Source organism: Jaculus jaculus, chromosome 20 (genome assembly GCF_020740685.1).
Source record: "Jaculus jaculus isolate mJacJac1 chromosome 20, mJacJac1.mat.Y.cur, whole genome shotgun sequence".
Taxonomy (NCBI): domain Eukaryota; kingdom Metazoa; phylum Chordata; class Mammalia; order Rodentia; family Dipodidae; genus Jaculus; species Jaculus jaculus.
In genome coordinates this window covers 385,376-409,415 of record NC_059121.1, presented here as the reverse complement: position 1 = coordinate 409,415, position 24,040 = coordinate 385,376, and the positions used below count along the sequence as shown (strand labels likewise).

Sequence of the window (24,040 nt, the reverse complement as noted above, 5' to 3'; positions counted from 1 at the left end):
TCACAGTTCCAGAGAACACTTTCCATCGTGGCAGAGGAGGCACGACAGTTGGAGCGTGATGCAGAGCTAGGCGCACTGCGTCTACAATCAGGAAGAAAATAACAGCTGGAGTGCAACCGGACTGTGAAGCCTCAAGGCCTGCCCCTGGTAACCTGCTTTCTCCAACAAGGCTCCATTTCCCAGCGGAAACCTTTCAAACAGTACCACCAACTGAGGACCAAGAGCTCAGAAGCATGAGTCTACAGGAACACACTTATGTTCAAAGCACCACAGAACCTATATCCTGGTAAAAATTGGACCTGAGAGACCCAGTGAGCCCATACACAAGGATAGAGAGATGATGGGGGGGGATCCCCAGAAGAAGAGTCAAAGGCCCCTGAAATGGTGTGCTGACCACTAAAAGTCCATCCAGTACCTCGAACCAGGAAACACTACAAGACTGTGACAAGACTGTGTATAATGTCTATCCTTTTTATGAGGGGGATTCAGTGTTTGGGTTTTATTTTCTTCCCATTATCTTCTTTTTTCTCCCCTCCACACATACCCCTATTCCACTGATCATCCTATTTTGATGTCTCATTCCTCATTCTTTTTGTCTTCCTCCATCCTCTATGTCAAAATGTTGATGGGCTCAATGCTATGCACATCTTGTGGAGGTAAAACATCCACTGTGAGGTCATGAATACCTAACTGGATTTGAAGCATGCTCCTTGGGAGGAATGCATGCTGGTACTGAAAATTGAGTCACAAGCCTCTGGTTTAGAGTGTCATAGGCCATGGGGAACAGCTACCACTGTTCTCTGGCTCAATGTGCCCATCAAATTGCCTTCTAAGTGGTTATGTTGATACACATAGACTCGTGCCTCACTTTTGGTTAGAGAAGCTTCGTTTTGCAGATGTCTGTCCCTTTGTCCCTGGCTTGCTTCACTTACTCCACTATCCTAAGGTCTTATCCACCAGGTACATGTCAGACCTTCCCTCCTTTTAAGACTGGATGATGCTCAGCTGTACAGAAAGGCCACATCCTGTGCACCCCTTCCTTGAGGGCTGTACACAGGGCTGGTTTTGCTCTTAACTACACCAAGAGGTCCTGTGCTGAAGGGACCCTCCAGCCTCATCTGGAGAGGGTGGCACCTTCAGAAGGCTCTGTTGTGTCATGAAGTGGGCCCCAGGAGACCATGTTCATGTGGAGCCCAGAGCACTCCTGTCATTGTCCATGCGTATTGGGCGGTGGTTACTAGCCAGGTGCCAGCTGTGACAGCTCTTGTACAGGACCCATATTCTCCTTTGTTCAAAACCACTTTTTATTGCCATTTTCATAGTGTACATGATAAGTATCTTCATAGTGTATTTAATGTATTTTCATCATAATCCCATTGCTTCCCTCTGTCCTCCCACCCCAGCCCCTTCCACCTCCTCCTTCCAACTAGCCCCTCTTCTATTGTGATGTCTTTGTTGTTGCCTGGGCCCAAGGAGGCAAGTTTGCCTTCTGTCACTGTGCTGCACAAATAGCAGTCTCTCTCTTTTTCTTTCAAACATGCCTTGGGTAATTTGGCTTACCGGTGTCTACAGTGTCTGCATAGCTTTTCTTGGTTGGATATCATACAGGCTGATTCTCAAGATACTCTAACCACTATCCTACCCTCCAGAGAGCAACTGGAAACACCAAGGAGAGCTACTTGTTCTCGGGACATGGGCATAACAGCAAGCCTCTCACACAAATTTATTCCAGTCCAGGCAAAGCACTTTCCCGCCCTCATAAGCCAAACTTCACAGTCCATAGTTCTTACCACATTCAGATCTTTGAACTCTGACCAGAATAGTCCATCAAACTGTACTTATAGCACTGCAAGGCATCTCTTGGGCTGATATTTCAAATTCATCCACATTCCTCCTTCCAAGCAGTTCCTAAAGGCCAAAGGTTTCTAATAGCAATGATACCACTTCAGTACCCACTTTACTATTGCAATCAAGTTCATGTGGTCGGCAGAAAAAAGGTGACCAAGAGCAGCTTGTGAGATTTTTAAAAAAAAAAAGGTTTATTTTGGCTTACAGACTCAAGGAAACACTGCATTATTGCAGGGGAAAACGATGGCATGAGCAGAAGATAGACATCATCTCCTGGCCAACACCAGGTGGGCAACAGCAACAAGACAGCATGCCAAACACTAGCAATAGGAAACTGGTTATAACACCCATAAGCCCTCCCCCAACAATACACTTCCTCCAGGAGGCATTAATTCCCAAATTGCCACCAGCTGAGGTCCTAGAATGCAAAACATGTAAGTTTAGGGGGGAAACCTGAATCAAACCATCACAGCCTTTGTACAGCAAAGGACACTATGAATAGAACAAAGAGGCAACCTACAGAATGGGAGCAAATCTTTGCCAGCCATACACCTGACAGAGGATTAATATCCAGGATATACAAAGAACTAAAAAAAGAAAACTAAATAATAAGAAATCAAACAACCCAATTAAAAATGGGTTATGGAACTAAATAGAGAGCTCTCAAAAGAAGGAATAGAACTGGAGAGATTGCTCAGTGGTTAAGGCCTTTGCCTGTAAAGGGCCTTACCCAGGTCTGGTCCCCCAGAACCCACATAAGACAGATGCACAAGATGACATATGTGTACAAGATCACACACGCATACAAGACGGTGCATGTGTCTGGAGTTCTCTTGCAGTGGCTAGAGGTCCTGGCATGACAACTCTCTCTCTCCCTCATAAATAAAATGAGAAGAAATACAGATTCCATCTTACTACTGTCATAATGACTATCCTTAAGAAATAAATGATAATGCTGGCAAGAGTGTGGAAAAAGAGGGACACTTCTACACTGAGAACGGGACTGTAAACAGGTACAGCCGTTTTGAAAATCAGTGTGGAGTTTCCTGAGATAGTTAAAAAAGAGATTTACCATATGATTCACTCAACCATACCACTCCTAGAAATATGTCCCAAGGACTGTTCTCACTACTTTAGAGACACTTGCTCATCCAGTTTACTCCTGCTTTCTGTTCATAGTAGCTAGGAAATGAAACTAGTCTCGATGTCCCTCAAGTGATGTGTGGATAATAAAGATGTGGTACATTTACACAATGTAATTCTATTCAGTAGTAAAGAAAAATGAAATTTGCAGAGAAATAGATGAATCTGGAAAGGATTGTACCAAGTGAGGTAACCCAGGCCCAGAAAGCCAAATGCAGCACATATGGATAGTAGCTACAAATGGTTAAACTTGTGTGTGAGTTGGAGGAAAAACTAGTAGCAGAGGTCAGTAATCTATAAAGAGGTTATAAGGGAGGGAGGCGAGGGAAGGACTTAAGGAGAGGGTATTCTATATGTGTAAGTGGAACAGATTACTGGATATGTAGTGGCTTGAGTAAGGTAAGGGATGAGTGAAGGAAGGCTGGGAGGAGGGTTAATCAAAATTTAAGATGGTATAAATCAGCTGTATGGAAACCTACTTTTTTGGACAATGATACACACAGAAGCCATACATTGTTGGTAGGAAAATTTTAGCACCAGGGATGGGATAGCATCCAGTGACTTGTTGGTCAGGAAGGTTCTTGATGCCCCCAAAACTTTACAGGCTATTGCCAAGATTCATGGTTTCCTACCAGGAATAGATGGTAAGACCCTATTGCTGAAGATTCAACATGCCTGGGCTGCAAGGTCACTGAGAAATCTCGCTGGAACTGAGCTGAAAACCTCCTCCCTGTACACCAGCTGACAGAAAGCTGGAAAAAGCTACACTGCATGCAGTCCTATGGGAAAGAGAGATGTCACCCATGGAGATAAACAACAGTAGACACTGCAAGCCTTATGTTTGGTCAGTCAGGCCAAATGAGCGAATAGGTACAATAGTGACATGTCTATTACTGGGCAAAACAACCACTCCCTAATTGAACTGGAGGCCTGCTCCATGGGAGGAAATACATGCCTGATACTGAAAACCTGCAATGGGGGAAATCATGAGCCCTACAAGTGCAACACCTGCTGTTGTCTGGCTAATGCATATGTTATGCCCACCAAACTGCCTGCTAAGCACTTTTCTTAACATCCATACCCATATATTAATGCTAATCTCACTTTTGGTTAGAGAAGCTTCTCTTTTCAGATAGTGGTGACCACTGGGATGACTCAGAAGGCAACACAGTGCTAAGAAGAAGTGACAGAGGAATGCTCAGCACTGAGACATCATAACAAGAGGAAAAGATCATGACATCAAAATAAAGGAGAGACTGATGGAGAGGGGGAGGAGCTATGATGGAGAATAGAGTTGCAAAGGGGGAAAAGAGTAGAGGGAATTACCATGGTTTATTGTCTATAGTTATGGAAATTGTCAATAAAAAAGAAAAAATGAATATATTATAAACTGCATTTTACCAATTTAGCATTATTTTAATATTTATCCATGACCTTTTCCTCCTGTTATGATGGTCTTGTGTAGGTAGTATCAGGCACTGCAAAGTCATGGATATCCAGGCCATTTTGTGTCTGGAGGAGCATGTTGTAAGGAGTCCTACCCGTCCTTTGGCTCTTACATTCTTGCTGCCACCTCTTCCGCAATGGACCCTGAACTTTGGAAGGTATGACAGAGATGTTTCAGTGCTGAGCACTCCTCTTACAATATATTTAAAATGACTCATCTTTAAGCTTTTGGATTCATGCTTATTCATGCTTGCTACAACAATTTAAGTTTTTGTGTTTGTTTATGCATGCGTCACCTTGTGCATCTGGCTTACGTGGGTCCTGGGGAATCGAGCTTCAAATCGAGATCCTTAGGCTTCAGGCAAGTTCCTAACCACTAAGCCATCTCTCCAGCCCCTTTCTACAACAATTTTAATTTACCTTCTAAATATATATAATGGTTTAAATCTTTAGCAAATTAATTTAATTTGGATTTATTAACAAACCACAAGTCTTAATACATTTTTGTCTATATTTTTGTTATACTTTCTATAAATTACATTTTCTTGGGTTTTCATTTTAATTTCTAAATTATAACAATAACAATGATAATAAAAGTATCAATAAAGAGATTATTCAATATAGAGATAAAATTACAAAAATAAGGTATGTTTTCAAGTAAAAAGGACTTGCTTTAGATCAAAAAGGATATATGGTATATATAAAAAACATGTGAGTTCCATAAAGATAAGGGAGAATAAGGAACAAGGCCAAAGCCACTCATGACTAAACTACATACTGCTATCATTACTTTTAATTTTTTTTAATATTCAAAAAGATGGTCTCTGGCCAGGCGTGGTGGTACACACCATTAATCCCAGTACTCCGGAGGCAGAGGTAGGAGGATTGTTGTGAGTTTGAGGCCAGCCTGAAACTACATAGTAAATTCCAGGTCAGCCTGAGATAGAGTGAGACCCTACCTCAAAAAAAAAAAAAAAAAAAAAAAGAACAAGAAAAGAAGGTCTCATGGCTGTTCAAGGTCAGAGCAGCCCAAATCAATTCTGGCCAGCCCTCTGCTCCTGCCACAGACTGGGAAGGTCTATTGTAACCTGACGGAGCCTGAAGGAACTTTTCCATCCGACTGAGGTGGTTCTGGCTATGTCAGGACAACGTAAAGTCCTGCAGCTATGCTTGTGGGCATGATGGCAGTCACTCATGTGTGGCAATGTATTTACCCAGGGTAAAAGGGAATGCATATTGGGCCATCATTGCCGAACTCCCTTTATAGGAATCCATTACATGAATGGATCCACCTTTTCCTATTTTCAATAACTTTACTTCATAGCTAGGAGGCATATAGCCTCCTGAAATTAATAGCCAATTTACTCTTATCTGCCTTTCACCCTCAGAAATCAATTATTGGTCCACTCATTTGTCAATATGCATAGGTTCTAATAATTGGGGTTTTTTTTTTGTTTGTTTGTTTTTGACAGAGGGTCTCACTCTAGCCCAGTCTGACCTGGAATTCACTATGTGGTTTCAGGGCCTTGAACTCATGGCAATCCTCCTACCTCTGCCTCCCAAGTACTTGGATTAAAGGTGTGCGCATGGCTTGGGTTCTAATGATTTACAGCTTATACCCAAGTTACATGCTTGGCTCCACTTAAAAACCAGCCAAGCTCAGTTTTTGGCTGTGAGTAAGTATACATGTGACAAAGAAACAATTTGTTTCAGCATCCCATGCCCACTGCTCTGCTCATACAGATCCTCATCCTGAGTATCCAGAAGTCCCATGGGAAATGTGCCAGGGCCCTATAAATTATTCTATTAGTGACTGGGGGCCTAAAGGTTGGATTCATGATAAACATAACTATTCTTTGTCTATACGTCTATCAATGGTTCAACAGTATGTAACAATGATTATATTTTATGGGGAGAAAGACAGCTATCCAGCCCCCATCACTTTTTTTTTAAAAAGGGATCACCACAAACCTCTATTTGGTGATTTGACTCTACCTTTTACAAATATTCAGTAAGAGAAAATAAATTTACAAAAGCAAAAAGAAAATTCTTTCTACTTACTGTTGCTACCACATTGGGACAATTCACCTCTGTACTCCCCATCTATATGTCTTTCCTTTTTTATCTGTTTTATTGACAACTTCCATATAGACAATAAACCATGAGAATTCCCTCCCCTCCCCCACTTTCACCTTCACAAATCCATGCTCTATCATATCCCCTCCTCCTCTCAATCAGTCTCTCTTTTATTTTGATGTCATCATCTTCTCCTCCTATTATGAGGATCTTGCATAGGTACTGTCAGGCACTATGAGGTCATATCCTCAGGTCTACACTGACTCTCCTCTTACCATATCCTTAGATCAACACTGACTCTCCTTTCTTACTCCATCCTCAGGTCTTAATTGTTCTTCTTTGCTCCATTCTGATATCATGCACTTGGCTGATGGCCACCTAGCATATCATCCTAAAATATTTATCAGAGATAAAACTCATAATGTAAACTAGTCCAGCCACTATGGGAACTAGTATGATGGTTTCTTAAAAAACTAAAAATAGGGCTGGAGATATGGGTCAAGGTTTAGGAGCTTGCTTGCAAAGCCTGATGGCCTTGGTTTGATTCCCCATTATTCATGTAAAGGCAGATGCTCAAAGTGGCACATATATCTGGATTTCTTTTTCTTCAGCATATGCAAGTTTAATAAACCAAAAGAAAAGAAATCCCAAATGTACACGTGAAAAAAATCCAAACAATTGACACAGGCTTAACGAATAGCTATTTTATATACAGCTGTATTAAGTTCAAAAAAGCTATCATATATATATGTACAAAAGTTTACACACAAGTCTGTACATACAGGTCTGTGCATTGTATTTTCTCAGAACCCTTAGGTGCCACCTCTTGGTGAAGACAGCAACACTTCATTCACATATCTTACAAAAGAAAGACTGTTTGCCAGATTGACAGCACTGTATCCATATTCAGATCAGGTAGGCTTCACTCAACTGGCTTACATCCTTTGGTCATAATGCATATTTCGCTAGGTACGCGAGTCCTCTAAACAGCTCCATGTAAAAGCCCCCAACAGATGAGAAGCAGAGTCCCGAGTCCCACCCCCATGGGTCCAGCCTGCCCTGTTCACTGTCGGTATTCCAGTTCCTCGACACTGATGACTCTGGTGGGCATGAAGGGCAGGGGCTGCTGGAGTACATCTGAACCAAACCATTGGGTAAGACCCATGGGGGAGCTGCTCCTCTGGCTGGGGCGATGCTCCAGCTGGCAGTGCATGTGGGGCAGGCCTGCCCGGCTGGGCATGTGCTGAGGGGCCTGCGGGCTGATGGCCACAGCCTGGGAACCAGAACAGGGAGGATGCAAAACTGAGCACTGCAGTTTCTCTTGCATCATTGCCAGATGCAGAGGTGTCCAGGATGCGGGCTGAGGAGGGGATGGTTAGCAGCAGGTAAAGGGAAAAAGGGCTGACCTAGGATTGGCCCAGGCACACCCTGTGAGTCAAGTCCATCCCCGGGGGAAGCACACCAGCTTGGAGCAGACCTGGAAAATGCTGTGGATGTACTCCCTGGGCTAGCATCCTCTGGACCAACCCTGGGTGAAGCTGGTGAGCGGGCCTGATGATAGGAACATGGGGAACCATGGGAACTTGATGAGCAGGCGCAGAAAAGGTATCCCTGGAACCGGAGATGCCAAGGTGGGTGTTTTCCTCCCGGCTGTTTTCGGTCGATACTCTTGTTCTTTGGTGTAACGGCTGGTCTGTGACAGAACTGTGGAGTATGAAGACCACTGTAATGTTGAAACTTTGGGATTTGTTGTAGGAGAAGAGTCTCGATCAGTATTGGATATGGAGTTAGAGGATAGAAGGTTCTCGGGCTGAGTGAGCATGTCACCGGCCTTCCTGGCATCCACCTTACTGTCGCCAGGAACCATCTTCCCCAGCACAGGATCCTCCTTGCTTCTCTCCCTGCTCTCGTACATCTTCTGGATCACTGAGGTAGGGATGAAGGAGGGAGAGAGCATGCTGTGATGGAAGCAGCAGGAGCAGGGGATGAGGAAATTCCCCAGTACACCAGCACTGGTGACTTCAACACTCTCTGCTGCCTGTTTCTGAATCCATCTCTGGTTCTGTCGATTTGTGGTTTGGCAAAACCAGGCTGGTAGAAGTTTGCTGCCTGACTTACTAGGTCATGTGGCAGGAACAGGCCCTCCAAAGCTGCCTGCTGCAACTCTAGCTGGCTCATCTGTGCTGTGAAGGGACTCATGGGCTTGCGCGTGCCTTGGGATGGATCTCCAAGTAGCTGCTGGGGTCCTGATGTGAAACCAAGTGGTGATGGTATCCTTGTACGAAGGTAGTCTGCCGAGGATGCTCGAGTTTGAAACACCTGTGACACGGAAGGAGAGGGTGCTCTCTGGCCCAGTAAGGATGCAGTAGGCTCCAAGCTCCCCATGCTCCCCATGAGGCCACTCAGACGAATGGAAGAAACAGGTCCCTGAACTGGTTGACCAAAAAGTTCTTGTAGGATGTTCTTAGGGACAGGCTGGCTTGGAATCTCAGTTGGTGTCAACAAATGACTTTCAAGGTTTCGGCTGATTTTGGGCTGAGAAGGCAACGTCCCGCTGGCCTTCATGGTGCTCACTAGCTTGTTGAAGGCAGTCATGTCTCCATCTTTCTTGACGTGTCCACTGCTGACGATGGTGTTTGGCGTCTCCTCTACGTGCTCTGCCATGAGGGGAGCCGCATGCTTCCCTCGCTGGTCCACTCTCAAGGCCTTGAGCCCTGCTTCTACCTCTTCCACTGACAGTACAACCCCCAAGTGTGAACTCTCTTTAAGCTTTTCCTTATTTGCAGAAAGGCTGGAAAGAAGAGGTTTTAAATCCACTTTGGCTTTTTGTAGCATTTCTAAAATGTCCACTTTATTTTCAGCATGATCTTCCAATGGTATAGGAGCAAAATAGTTCCCCGAGTTTTGTCCAGGAGAGAGGATGCTTGTTCCAGACCTGCAAGTCTCTCCAGCTCTTTGTGTGGTGTAGACCCAAGGCTACTGGACCTGCTTCCTGACCAGCTTGGGTTAGAGAACCACCTGCTGAACCGACAGGCGGACACTGACCCTTCTCCCAAAACATCTTCAATCATCGAAGCCAAGCACGGCACCTTGTCAAGATTAAAGAATTCATTAAAGTCAAATTCTCCTGGGGACTGCTCAGGCAGGACAGCATCCCTTGGTACTTCCTGGTCAGTAATGGGCTCCTAGGCCAGGATAACCTCCACCTCATCCTCTTCAGCTACTGCTCCATTGCCTTCCTTTACAGAGGCCGTCCATCTCCATGCTCTTTTTCCACCTTTGTGATCCTCTTCTAGTATCTTGTCATCAAAGCCAGTCAGCTCAATGGTTTCGGACTGACTCGTGGGTCCTGCTGAGAACCATCCTGGTTCCTCCTCAGTGTATGAATCATTTCTTCTGCGCTCACCAAAGACATGTTTACTGTCCCCAAACTCCCCCCTGAAACGCTTCTTTGTAGTCCCGCTCCCACTCCTGGTCTCTGTCTCTCAGGTCCCAAAAGTCCTTGTCACTGAGGCGGTGATCCTTTTCAAATGTCCAGGTGGAGATTATCCTCCCACTGCCGATCCTCCGTCCACCAGGCAGGTGAAGGCCATCACCATCTTTCTCCAGCGGGCTTCCTGAGCAGCGGGAGCTCAGGGCAGCTGTCGTGTGGCAGCCCCCACCGAAGCTCCATCTCTGCAGGCTGAGAACGACATCCAGGTCATCTTTCACAGGCTCCTGTGGTTCTACTGTCCTGCGTACCAGGGAAGGCCGGTCAGTATCTGACTCTTTTTTCAGACTTTCTACTGGTGAGCTCCGTCCTGAGGCTGGGTAGAGAGGCATGCCACTTCTCAGGGTCCCAGACACCATCAGTGTCATATTTTTCAGAAAGATATGAAGGCCTCAGTCTGGAATGGGGGTGTTCTTTTATATCCAAGAGCTCCTCTTTTGTATAGCGATGGGGGATTTGGAGATAGGTGGCTTCTTCAGGTCAAGAAATGCATCCGCATTTTCTGTTTCTCCTACACTTCTCTTATCCATGGATTCTTGGTCTCTGTATCTGGATTTCATTTGCAGTGGCAGGTGGCTCTGATATGCCCATTTTCTCTCATTCTTTCTCTGTCTGTCTCTCCTTACTTGCAAATAAGTAAATAGGGACTGGAGAGATTGCTTAGTGGTTAAAGCACTTGCTTGCAAAGCCTAAGGATCCAGGTTTGAGTCCCCAAAGCCCACATTAACCAGATGCACATCATGGTGCATGCATCTGTAGTTCATTTGCAGTGGTTGGAGGCCCTAGTGCACCCATTTAGTACATAAAAGAAGTAAATAAACTATTTTTAAATGTCTGAAAAACTAAACATAAGTCTACCATATGACCCAACTATACTACTTGTGGGTTATTTAAGGACTCCAAGTCAAAACATGACACAGGGGCTGTACAGATGGCTCAGCAGTTAAGGCACTTGCCTGCAAAGCCTAACAACACCAATTTGATTCCCCAGTATCCACACAAAGCCAGGTGCACAAAAGTAGCATGTGCATCTGTAGTGCGTTTGCAGTGACTAGAAACTCTAGCATGCCCATTCTCTCTCTCCCCTCTTCCCCTCTCCCTTCACTTCTCTCTCCCCTTGGAAGCAAATAACTAAATTAAAAACAATCAGAAAGAGTATGTCTGCTGCGGGTACTGATGGGTCAACTTGGAGGGTGAGGAAGGCGCCAGTCTCACCACTGGCGTGTTCAGCCTCAGCTTGGAGCATGCACTCAAAGACATTTAAGCATGTGTGTCCAGCCTGGAGTGGGGAGTGGAAAAAAATCACAGAGAACCTAATTAACTATTAAAACACAAGCAGCAGGGATGGTGGCATGCACCTTTAACCCCAGCACTTGGGAGTTAGAGGTAGGAGGACTGCCATGAGTTCAAGGCCATCCTGAGACGACATAGTGAACTCCAGGTCAGCCTGGACTAGACTGAAACCCTACCTTAAAAAAAATCACAGAGATGCTGGCACACCAATGTCTATTGTAGCAGTAGTCCCAATTCATCATGGAGCCAACCTTAGTGTCCAGAACAGAAGGTTTGACAAGGAACATGTATTGTACATCATGGAGTCAACCTAGATTTCAGGGAGCTGGATAAGGACAATGTGATGTACATACACAAAACAATGTTTTCATCCATAAGGAACAAAGTTACGTCATTGACAATGAAGTGGATGCAAATGCGGACAAGCATATTAAGTGACTACAGCCAGTCCCAGAAAGACATATGTTTACTCTTATTTCTACTTCCTAGATTTTACATAGATACATAAAATCATGCATGTATATATGACAGGAAAGTAGAATCGAAGCTATCTAGGGACACAAAGGGGACTCCTAATAGGAGGGGAGGTGAGAAAAAGGAGAAGATACTAGAGCATGGAGGGGTCATGCTCAGCATACAGTATATATGCTTATACAGATATCCTTATGGAACATAGTACTACATAAATGGACATATACAAGGAACTTTTGGGGGGGTTCAAGGTAGGATCTCACTGTAGCTCAGTCTGACCTGGAATTCACTGTATAGTCTCGGGCTGGCCTCGAACGCAGGGCCATCCTCTTACCTCTGCCTCCTGAGTGCTGAGATTAAAGGTGTGTACCACCATGCCTGGCTTGGACATTTTTAAAAATAAAAAACCTACCTAAAGTCAAAGTAATAAACAGGCTCTAACAGACTCATCTATGGTAAATATGCATAGATACACACACATAATAATAGGTGGACACGGTGACCTCTGGGGCCTGTTCAAGAACTTTTTCTCCACACACCTTTCTTTGTGACTGACATGATACTGCAGGTGAACATAACTCCAAGGTTGTGATGGTTCCAGGAACCTGAGCCCATTCACAAAACAGGCTGATTTGTTCATTCAACATATTTATAGGGTGTTTATGAGGCTGAGACTATTCTGGGAGCTGGGACACTGCAGAGAAGATCCTGTCCCAGAGCTCACATTCTAGCTAGAAGGACACAGGAGTTGAATGTCAACAGATGAAAGCAAATAGTATAAAACTAGGTCATGATGTGTGCTGGAAGAAGGGCATATGCAAAGAGAGGCTGGGATGGCAAAAATGAAAGCAGAGTACTTCCTGGAATTAAGAAGTCTTTGAAGATACTAAAAGGAGTTTTCAAGGCTGAGGGACTGACAAGACGGGGCCATGCATGGCATGTACTAGGACCAGGACCATGAAGAGTGCTGGTGTGGCTAGAGCAGGATGGGTGAGACAAGCAGGGTGCAGGCACATAAGTGCAGAGGAACAGTAGACAAGCCACATGGGGCAGTGGGAGCTGCACAGAGGCCATGGCCAACATTGGCAAGTCACATTCAGATGGCTCAAGTGAGTGGCTGTTGCAGGTGTATTCGGGGAACAGAGGGACAATGGGTTTGCAGGTAATGACTGGGTGACTAGAACCTCTATCAAAGTGACTTAGTTGACAGGCTTACTTGGGAACAGGATCCTTTTCTCACCCTCAAAAGAACTGGCACTTTGAACTGTATTAGTTCATCCTGGGAGATGTATATATATATATAAAATAAATATAAAGTATATATATACTTTATATATATTATATATAATATATATCATAATGATATATAATATATATTATAATATATTATATATAATATATACATATAACATATATCATATACATGTATAATATATATGTGGGCAGAGAGTTCATGGAAAATGGTGAGAGAATGTGTCCAGGGCCACTGTCTCATAGAGAACAAGCAGGTGCCAGGAAGCTCTGGAGCTCAGCAAGCCTGAACCTTGCTTCCCATATTCTTGGTGGCACCACTGGGGGCACTTTGAATAAGGCCATCTCAGTGATCCTTGCTTGGTGGGTGTGGCAATCCCTGCTGTGCAGCCTATCAAAGGCACCAGGGCTACCTTGCTCTTCCAACTCCACACTTACACACTTCCTGGCACTATCCACCCAGAAAACTAAAGGCATTCCCCAAAGGGTCACCCTTGTCTGTCAAGGGAGAGAGACAAAGAGCTTATTTATCCAGCAAATGCTCCCATGCTATGTGCAGAGCCTTGTGCCAGGAGGAGGGAGAGAAGACAATGCTCACGCCCGTTCAGGGTCCCAGAGCCCAACATCTGCCTGACCCTCGGGGTCAGCTTCTTTCGCCTTCCCAGCTGCCCTCATGGAAAGACACTAGACCCCAGCATCAGCTGCCCAGAACCATGACTGTACCAGCAAGATGGGTGAGAGAGCAAGACTCTGAACCAGGAAGAATCCTGATTCGTGGAGTAAGGGCAGGGGACATCATGGTGGCAGGAATGTCCCAGGCAGCACTAGAGAGGGTCACCCCACAGCTCAGCAAAGGGGTGAGAGCTGCGTGGGGGAACAGCATGCCTGAGATCACAAGCATCCACTGATTCTGTTACAGGAAGGTGACCTCATTCTGTCCTCCACGTGTCGGTAGACACAGGCACCAGAGATGCCGTGCACATCAAGAATGCTGCTTCTGCTGCTGATGGTGACGGTGGTGGTGGTGGTGGTGGTGGTGGTGGTGACTATGATGATGACAGTGGTGATGATAATGATGGTGGAGGTGGTGTGGTGACTATGATGATGATGGTGAAGGTGCTGACGGTGGTGATGATGGTGATGGTGATGATGGTGGTGACTATAACGATGATGGTGAATGTGCTGACGGTGATGATGATGATGGTGGTGACTATGACGATGATGGTGAATGTGCTGACAGTGGTGATGATGATGATGGTGGTGGTGACTATGATGATGATGGTGAAGGTGCTGGCGATGGTGAATATGATGGTGATAGTGGTGGTGGTGACTATGATGATGATGGTGAAGGTGATAATGATGATGGTAATAGTGGTGCTGGTGATGACTTTGATGATGATAGTGAAGGTGCTGACGATGGTGATGATGATGATGGAGATGCTGCTGCTACTGTGGCTAGCTAACATTCAGGAAGGATTTTGGCATTCGGTATATTCTATCATTGCCCTCCCTTGTTTTACAGATGAGATTCCTGGGCCCTGAGAACTTAAGCAGCCTATCCCAGGTGCACAGCTAGAAGGTGACCTCATGACTCGGAGCTGTTTGCCTCTAGAGAGTGTCTGTATCTGAAACGTCCCAGAGCTAAGTACCCAGAGTTTCTCTTCCTACCTTAAGACAAGAGACAAAGGAACACTCATGATGTGATGAACCAGCAACCAGGGTCTCTCAGGATGAGACCCTTTGTACAGTGACCAACCTCTGTAAGGAACTTCAGCCCTGTCATTAACACTTTCATGACCTTTGACCATCATACATGTTGCTTTAGTCATTAACCCCATCTCCCAGTGTGGACACTGCTACACTGACCTGCACTTCCTACAAAGGCTCACAGCCAGATGGGCCTGCAAATCACAGGTACAAAGAAATATGGCAGAGGGACCACATGAAGCCACCAGAAAACAGGGAAGGCCTCACAGGGGGTGCATTAGGAGAGAAAGCTCTGGAAATGAAACCCAAATGGACAAAATTTATCTAAAGTGCTACTCAATCCCACAGCAGTGAGGGCCATGTAAGGTAAAGTCATGACGGGTCTTAGGAAGCTGCGTCTTCACCTTAGCAAGCAAAGACAGCTAGTACCTGCTGCTTCCCAAGGTGTGGGAGAGGTGCTTGGGTACATTGCTGAGGGAAATGTAAAATTTCCAGCTTTTGGAAAGCAATGTAGCTACATTTGTTTAAAAGTGTAAAAATTCCCATAGATTTTGATCTAAAAATTTCCATTTCTATGATTTTAGCCCATTGAAATGAAATTACAACTATGTAAGAAATGATATGCAAAAGTCATTATTCCAGCCTGTTACCCTTAATGCCACTTCTGAAGAAGGCATGCTTATGAATTAACAGTACGGGATAGGCAGTGGCTCAGCCAACCATGGAAGATTATATAATTGGGAGGCATTGTTTAAAAGAAGAAGGAGAAGGAAGTGTGGAAGTACAGTGTGGTGGCACATGATCCCAGCACTGAGGGGAAGGGGCAGGAAATGCAAAGCTCAGGATCCATCTAGACTCCGTAATGAGGCTCTGCTCAAAACGTCATCAGGATGTTCAGGGTCTGGATAACACAAGCAAAAATGCACTGGATAGAAAGAGCCGGAGACACAGGGACAGGCAACTCACCTCTGTCCTGAAGTCCGAGGAGTGCTTATGAAAACAGCATTTTGGATGGTGCATTTTTTTTTTCTTCTTAATTAAAACAAATTTTTCCTGGGCTAGAGTGAGATCCTACCTCGAAACCCCCCCCCAAAAAAAAACCAAATTTTTATTTTACAAGAGTTTAGGATACAATTTTAAAGCTTACTTGTGATTGACAGGGGAGTTTTACTAACAGAGAAAAGAATGAAGACACCCATTCCCTTAGCTACAGACATGCAGGCATTTTATTTACCAAAAAGAGAAGACTTCAGTCTCCCCAGCTTTAGTTCTCCCGGAAACAAGACTATTCAACTGATGTTATTACACCTGAGTCAGTGCTAAGGTATTCTGTCAAAAGGTATTTCATAACTCTCCAAATACCAAAGACATCACAGGTATTAACACACTTCAGAAGGGGGAAAAAAAAAACATTACAGATCAGTTTGAATACTGCTCTGTTTCTTGTTTATACTATCATAAAAACTGACACAGTACCTGTTTTCTGAGAAGCCTTGTCCTGGCATTCCCAACAGGAAGAGGCAATCCACTCCATTAGGCTACAGCACTGAAAGTTTATCACAGGAAAGTAACACTTTAGTCTTTGGCATCTCTCACTCCATCTGCATTAATGGCAAACACAGTTTTGGCTTCAGGAAGACAGGGAGAGTCATAGATTTTTCAGATTCTGGTTTCCCCTCTTCTTTTCCTCAGCTATAGCCTGGTGGCTGATGCATAAACAATGATGCTTCCTCCAACCTGTTTTGTGGGATCTACAGCAAACATGGCTGCTCCATCCACTTGGGCCACCACCTGCTTGGTGATTACCACTGCCTCACAAAACTCACCAGCAAGTGCAGAATCATCCGTAGAAACCCAGGGAAGCACATTCGCCTGGCTGGCAGCTCTCCTTGACCCGGTAGTGTGTTCTGTAGAGGCAGCGCACTGCCCACAATAAGCGGTGCATGCGTGCATTCTACTATCATGGCTGACGCTTGACAAAGGCTGCATGTGGTGATCAGTGTTGAGCCCTTGAGTACACGCTGCATTATCTAGGACATCACCCCCAGAGAAACCATAGCTTTCAGCCACTGCTAGCAGCCATTCTGGCCTAAAGGTACCCGCGGCATCAACGTGCATGGCTTTTCCTTCCTCTCCACCATGGTCAGTTGGAAGCTGGCACGTGACAGCCAACGTATGACAAGTCTGAGTCTACCCGATTTGGAATTCTCCAGCCATCTCTGTGACAGATCCAGTCTCAATTGTACCTTGAAGTTTGTCAAGCTCTTTGGAGCCAGCAGTAATATGTATGGTTTCTGACTGCCTTTGGTGAAATTCGGTACTAGGGGTGAAAACCATTGGAACCAATGTAGCTGCCTCAGGCAGAAGTCTATCAGCTTTGGTTTCACCAACCCTAATATTTATCCTTCTTTGGTTCATAGGTAACAGCTTGCACAGTATGGAATCCAGCTTCCTCCAAGTTCTTCACATCGTTGGCATGTATGCCACATTGCTGTAACCTGAGACAGGCTGTGGACCAAAGCTTTCTTCTTCCACTGAAGTATTTGCATTTGCTTCAAGCTGCATCTACAAAGCCATGACATGCTGCTCCCTCCTTCACTCACTCCATAGCTGCCCCACCCAGTGTGTCCACAGAGCCAAACACAGCAAACTTCAGCTCCTCCGGCTCTGGTGCAGACACCGCTTGTGCAGACGCAGGCTGACCACCGCAGCTCCCGTCAGCCAGCAGCTTCCAGAACTCCACGTGCACATCTTTAATTGCAGCACTTGGGCGACCGAGGTGGGAAGATCACTGTGAGTTCAAGGCCAGCCTAAGACTACATAGTAAATTCCAGGTCAGTCTGGACTAAAGAGAGACCCTACCTTGAAAAACAAACAAACAAACAAACAAAAAACCCAGCAGTTTGCTTGAAAGAGAAACCCAATTCGTTCTAAAAATTATAATGTTCAGACAACAGTATCTGGTTATAAGCCAAAGAAGTTGGAAATAAGTGGTGGAAACAAAGACTCCACATGCTTGGGCTGCAGTTCACTGAGAAATCAAGCTGGAGCTCGAAGACTCCTCCCTGTTGACTAGCTGTCAGGATGCTAGGAAGAGCGATGTAGCCTGCTGAGGGAGGAAAGACCTCAATGATCTGAACCAGCAGTGGAGCCTGAAAGTATTATGGCTGGCCAGCCAGGTGAAATGTGACAACCGGTCAATGGTGGCATGTATGTTATGGAGGAAAACAACTGTTCTATGGATGTGAGACCCACTGTATTTGCCTGTACTGAAAACCTAATCAAAAGCCTATGGCTGGGAGGTCATAAGTCCCTTAGGAGAAACTACTACTGCTTTTTAGCTAAATGTATGTATTAAAACCACCAAACTACTATCTAAATAATTACTCTAGAGCCCATATACTAATTCTACTCCCACTTTTGGTTAGAGAAGCTTCTCTTTTCTGATGGTAGTGACCAATGGAATGACTCAAAACTCACCAAAGTGCTGAGAAAGGAAAGAGTGGCATGTTCAGCACAAAGTGAGATATCTCTATCACATCCTCCAAGGCTCAGAAACTATTGAGGAAGAAGTGGTGGAAAGAATGCAAGAGCCCAAGAAGGGGAAGAGTGCTTTGTAATACTGTCTTCCAGACATAAAGTCGTCGTGGAATTCATGACCTCACAGTGGCTGACACTACCTACACAAGTCCTGCATAATAGGAGGGAAAATGATGACATCAAAATACAAAAGAGGCTACTTGGAAAGAAGAAGGATTTTACCCTAGTTGGGGAGTGTAGCCCTGAATTTAATGAAGACTAACCCGTGGAAATTTCCTATCCAGAAGAGCAGAGACTGTGAGATGGGAAAGCAAATTCCTGGTAGACCCAGCCCAGGAATGGGCTAGCAGCAGCCAAAGGAACAAGGCAATGGAAGAGAAGTTTAGTTTATGGCATCTGCTGTCACCGCTGCTCTGGCACTGCTGTGGCTGTGGCTTCCTCTTCTGCATACAGGCACTTGTGGAACTTTTGCCAAGCAACAGAAAACGAGTGATATATGAACAAGTAGTCACTGAACAAAGGGTAAGGGATTTTCTACTTTGCATAATGCTTAAATATCTGTCAAAGGAAGAGATGTAGGGGCAGGACGTGCGGGGCTCTGCTGATCCAGAACTAACTCTCTCTCTCTCTCTCTCTCTCTCTCTCTCTCTCTCTCTCTCTCTCTCTCTCTCCCTCCCTCCCTCCCTCCCTCCCTCTCCCCCACCCTCTCATCACAAGAGCAATCACATTAAGCCCACCTGTTGTCTTAAACAGATCTATGGGCCTATGGTGACTGACTTCATTGTCTTCAACACTACGATCAGCACTTCTTACTCAGTATGTTTGTCCTGAGTCAAAAGTCCAGAAAAACCTCTGAGGAAATTGGGAAAACAGCACACCTTCAGATCAGTTAGCATCTCTAAACACTGCTTGTCAGTATTGGTCATCCTTGCTGTTCAGGCCAAAGGTATACCAAGGTGGAGGAAACCTAGTCACATTGCTTCAAGCAGGTGGATTACACAGTTGTAAGATTAACTTTAGAGCAAGTTATAAGTAAGGGATTCAGCATCTCACAGCAATATCAAGACAGCTAATTGTAAGGCCCATAAGAAATATTATTACAGTTATTTCCCATAGTTCATTCCTACAGTTTGTTCTTATAGTTCATCCCCACAGGATTCAGAGGAGGGAGAAGAGGGGAAGGTGGAAAGGAAGGATGAGTGGGAGGAGATGATGATCATGGCATACTGTTTGGAGGTTGTCAATGAAAACTTAAAAAAAAAAGACATAACCACCAAAACATTTGTAATAAAAGCACACTTCTTGATACCTCTTGATCAGTAAGAATTAAAAGGAAAATTACTAAGTAGATACACAGAGAAAAGAACAGTAAGGCTACTTAGAATTTACAGCTGTCACAAAATAACATTATGGCACTGAGAAGAATCTAAATGGAATTTAAAAAAAAAAAAAAACAGAGATCAAGAGGAACAAAGAACAAACAATTCCCAAAGCTGAGTAACCAAAGGCAAGAGCAGGGCACATGTCCCTGGGGGTGGCACGGGAGAGAAGGCCTACACAGATGTGGGAGGTGAGCCTGGCTGCATGGAGCTGATATGAATGGGAACTGAAGGACCACGTGCAAAATCCAAACACACTAAGTCATGCTGGAGGTGCGGCTGGCAGACAGAAAGCTCCAGACCTCTCTGTTGCTGAGTTTTACAAGCTCTTTGAAGGCTGGAATCGTCCCTGCTCTGCCTGGGATATATGAAAAGATTCTCAATATATTTTATAACCTTAATGATAACAAATTAATGTGATAGTACTAGGATATCTATCATATGTCTGTCTGTCTGTCTATATCATCTATCTAGTTTCAGTAGAAATGGTTATGACCTAGATGTCTGTCAAAATGTATAATTTATATCAACACATTATGGAAGAAAAAGTTTATAATGCATCAACAGCACCAACACATCTGGAATATTTATATTCTATTCCTAATGAGAACCTGGAACCAAACAGACAAAAACTTAAGTATAATATTCTTACTAAAAATCACTAGCAGTATCATTTTTTTAAATTGTTTTTCAAGGTAGGGTCTCATTCTAGCTCAGGCTGACCTGAAATTCACTGTGCAGTCTCAGGGTCACCTTGAACTCATGGTGATCCTCCTATCTCTGCCTCCTGAGTGCTGGGATTAAAGGTGTGTGCCACCACGCCCAGTTTAACAGTATCATTTTTAAATTGCAAATATCGCCACTATTTTAATTAAAACCAAGAATTGTTTATCATAGTCTTGAAGATTCTAAAGACATAACAAAAATAAAGTAATTGTCATAATCAGTGAGAAAACAAACTAAAACATTCCATTTTATTTGCTGAAAGTGTTGTTAGAAAACCGAGAAGACTGTTACAACTCATATAAGCATTTGTATAAGCCAGGCATGATGGCACATGCCTTTAATCCCAGCATTCGGGAGGCAGAGGTAGGAGGATTGCCATGAATTTGAGGCCACCCTGAGACTACACAGTGAACTCCAGGTCAGCCTGGGCTACAATGAAACTACCTTGAAAAAAAAAAAAAGATAAAAGGCAATTATCAATATCATCTCTCTGGTCTGGCAAGATATTTCTAGGAATAAAAATAATGAACTATAAGAGAAGAAATTATAAAGTGTTATTAAAAGACAAAAGATAATAAATGGAAAGGCAATCTATAATTTTCAGTGGAAAGGCTTAACATCACCTGCATAAAAGTATTATTACAAGTTTAATTCAACTGTAATTAGTGTACGCACAGGGCTTTGCATGGACTGATGCTCCAGAAGATAGTAAAGGAGGAATGCCCGGAAAAGAATGATGCTGGGTCCTACTGTGGAGCCACACCTACCCAGTGTCAGTCAGGGGATGGAGAAGTGGCACTGGGGAAGACCCAGACTAGCCTCCTACTTTCTCGACAGGCTTACATTTAGTAAAAGTGGTAGTTTGAGTTAGTGGAATAAATGCATGCATCAGCACAAACAGCTGCTGGAAAGTAAGGGTATCTCAGTTGTAAGATAACAGTAAGTTCTAGACAGAATACCCATATATAGACAAAAAAAAAAATAAAGAGGGCTGGGGAGATGGCTTACCACTTAAGGCACTTGCCTGCAAAGCCTAAGGACCCATGTTCAACTCTCCAGGTCCCACATAAACCAGACATACAAGGTTACATAAGCGCATAAGGTCACACATGCATACAAGGTGGTGCACGTGTCTGGAGTTCAACTGCAGTGGTTAGAGGCCCTGGCATGCCAATTCTCTCTCTCTAGCTCTCACTCTTGCTCTCTCTCACTTATTAAATACACACACACACACAAAAGCTGGGCATGGTGGCACATGCCTTTAATCCCAGCACTTAGGAGGCAAAGGTAGGAGGATCACCATGACTTCAAGACCACCCTGAGATTACACTGCGAATTCCAGGTTCACCTGGGCTGCAGCAAGACTCTACCACAAAAAAGGGAGGGATGGAGAGATGGCTTAGTGGTTAAGCGCTTGCCTGTGAAGCCTCAGGACCCTGGTTCAAGGCTCGACTCCCCAGGACCCACGTTAGCCAGATGCACAAGGGGGCACACACGTCTGGAGTTCGTATGCAGTGGCTGGAGGCCCTGGCGTGCCCGTTCTCCCCCCCCCCCCGCCCCTCTCTCTCTCTCTCTCTCTCTCTCTGCCTCTTTATCTCTCTGTCTGACGCTCTCAAATAAATAAGTAAAAATGAATAAACTATTTTTAAAAAACACCTACAAAGAAAATATAGTGTAGTATAGTATTTTGTACTTTAATATATCTAACATAATGATATCAATATTTACATTTAGCAAGGAAGCCATAAACAAGATGGCAACATGTTAAATTTTGTAACCTGCAAGTTAAAACAGAAAATTCACTGCATGTTAAATGGACACAGGTCATTAAAAGACAAACTATTATTGTCTTTTTCCACTTCAATCACTTTGATTTGACCTGGGTGGCTTTCATTGAATTTTCTTTGCTAATCTTGGTGACCTATGGTATTCTTCTTGTGATCACCATAATTTCTATTGTCTTGATCCAGCAAGAGTGGCCACTTTTAGTGAGCAGTGTTCCAGCAATTTCTACACTATCACTTCTTAATTCTTCCCCTGTCCTCTTGGCTTTTAAATCTTTTCTTGATCCAGAAGAGAATTTTTTGGTTTATTTTTGTCAAGATAGGGTCTTATTCTAGCCCAAGCTGACCTGGAACTCTATAGTCCTAGGCTGGCCTCAAATTCATAAAATCCTCCTACCTCTGCTTCCAGAGTGCTGGGATTAAAGTTGTGTGTCACCACACCCGGCCTTTCAAGAGAAATTTAAAAAGCATTTATTTCTTCCTGTCCCCTCTCCTGATAACTTCACCATAATATTGTATTATTTACAGAAATTACCTTATAATTACCCCTCTTTAGTGAATTCTCAGCAAGTATCTGACACATTTTCACAACCTCTTCATAAGGACCTAACCTGTGCGCAGTTCTGGGCGCTCTCCCAAAGTCTCTTCTCCAGTGCCCCCCAAGGAGGGTCCTTAGTAGATACTCTGCCAGAGGTACTGGCCAGCACTCGTTCTCTTCTATTCTGGAAGGCATGCTGGCCAGGTAGGATTCTGGACTTCTAAATGCTACTCCAACTTCTAGCTCCCAGTATTTCCATTTAGGAATTTCAAGTAAGTCTGAGTGATTTTCTTTCTACCATAGGAATCTTGTTCTTCTTGCTTAGAATTTATGATTTTTTCCCTAAAAATTTGTAGGCAATGAATGTTGGTGCTCTCCCCCAAAAGATATGTCCAGGCAGGGGAGATGACTCAGTGGGCATAGTGCTTGTCACCCAAGAATGAGGACCTGAGTTCAAATCCCACACATCCACATAAAAATGCCAGACATTACACAAGACCAGTGTAATAGGAGGAAAAGATGATGACATCAAAATAAAAGAGAGGAGCTGGAGAGGTGGCTTAGCAGTTAAGCACTTGCTTGTGAAGCCTAAGGACTCTGGTTCAAGGCTCAATTCCCCAGGCCCCACGTAAGCCAGATGCACAAGGTGGTGCATGCATCTGGAGTTCGTTTGCAGTGACCAGAGGCCCTGACACACCCATTCTCTCTCCCCCGCCCCACTTTCTCTATCATTCTCAAATAAATAAATAAAAATGAGCAAAATAAAAGAGAGATTGACTGAGAGAAGGAGGGGATATGATGAAGAGTGGAGTTGTGAAGGGGAAATTGACGGGGGATTATCATGGCTTATTGTCTATAATTACGGAAGTGATCAATAATTTTTAAAACATATTTTAAATGCCAGACATGGCAGCAGATGCCCATAACCCCAGTTCTGAGGAGATGAAGACAGAAGGATCCCTGCTGCAAACTGGCTGACTTATCCAACCCAAGCAGTATGTTTGGGGCTTAGGAAGATGCTTTCTCTAAATGTAAGGTGGACAGCAATCAGGTACAGCAGCCAACATTGACATCTGCTTTCCATGTGCACACACACACATGCATGTGCATGCACACATGTGTACACACACACATGTGCGCACACACACATACATACATACATGTACACACACACCTACACACTCTCACATCAGTACACATGCAAGTCCATATCCAAGTCCTCACTTCCAGGACCTGTCAGGTGATCTTTTGGAAATGGGTCTTGGCAGGTGGTCTCATATTTAGGTCTGTCACAATGAAACGATCTTGGATTTGCCATCACCTCCTTTCATTTAATATGGGTTTGGGT

The 24,040-nt window shown here is 44.3% G+C and overlaps 2 pseudogenes; both read right to left on the bottom strand.

Annotated features, from left to right (window-relative positions):
- Positions 1-7,466: 7,466 nt before the first annotated feature.
- Positions 7,467-10,533, bottom strand: LOC101597920 (annotated as a pseudogene).
- Positions 10,534-16,355: 5,822 nt separating this feature from the next.
- LOC101597630 lies at positions 16,356-17,302 on the bottom strand (annotated as a pseudogene).
- Between the last annotated feature and the right edge of the window lie 6,738 nt (positions 17,303-24,040).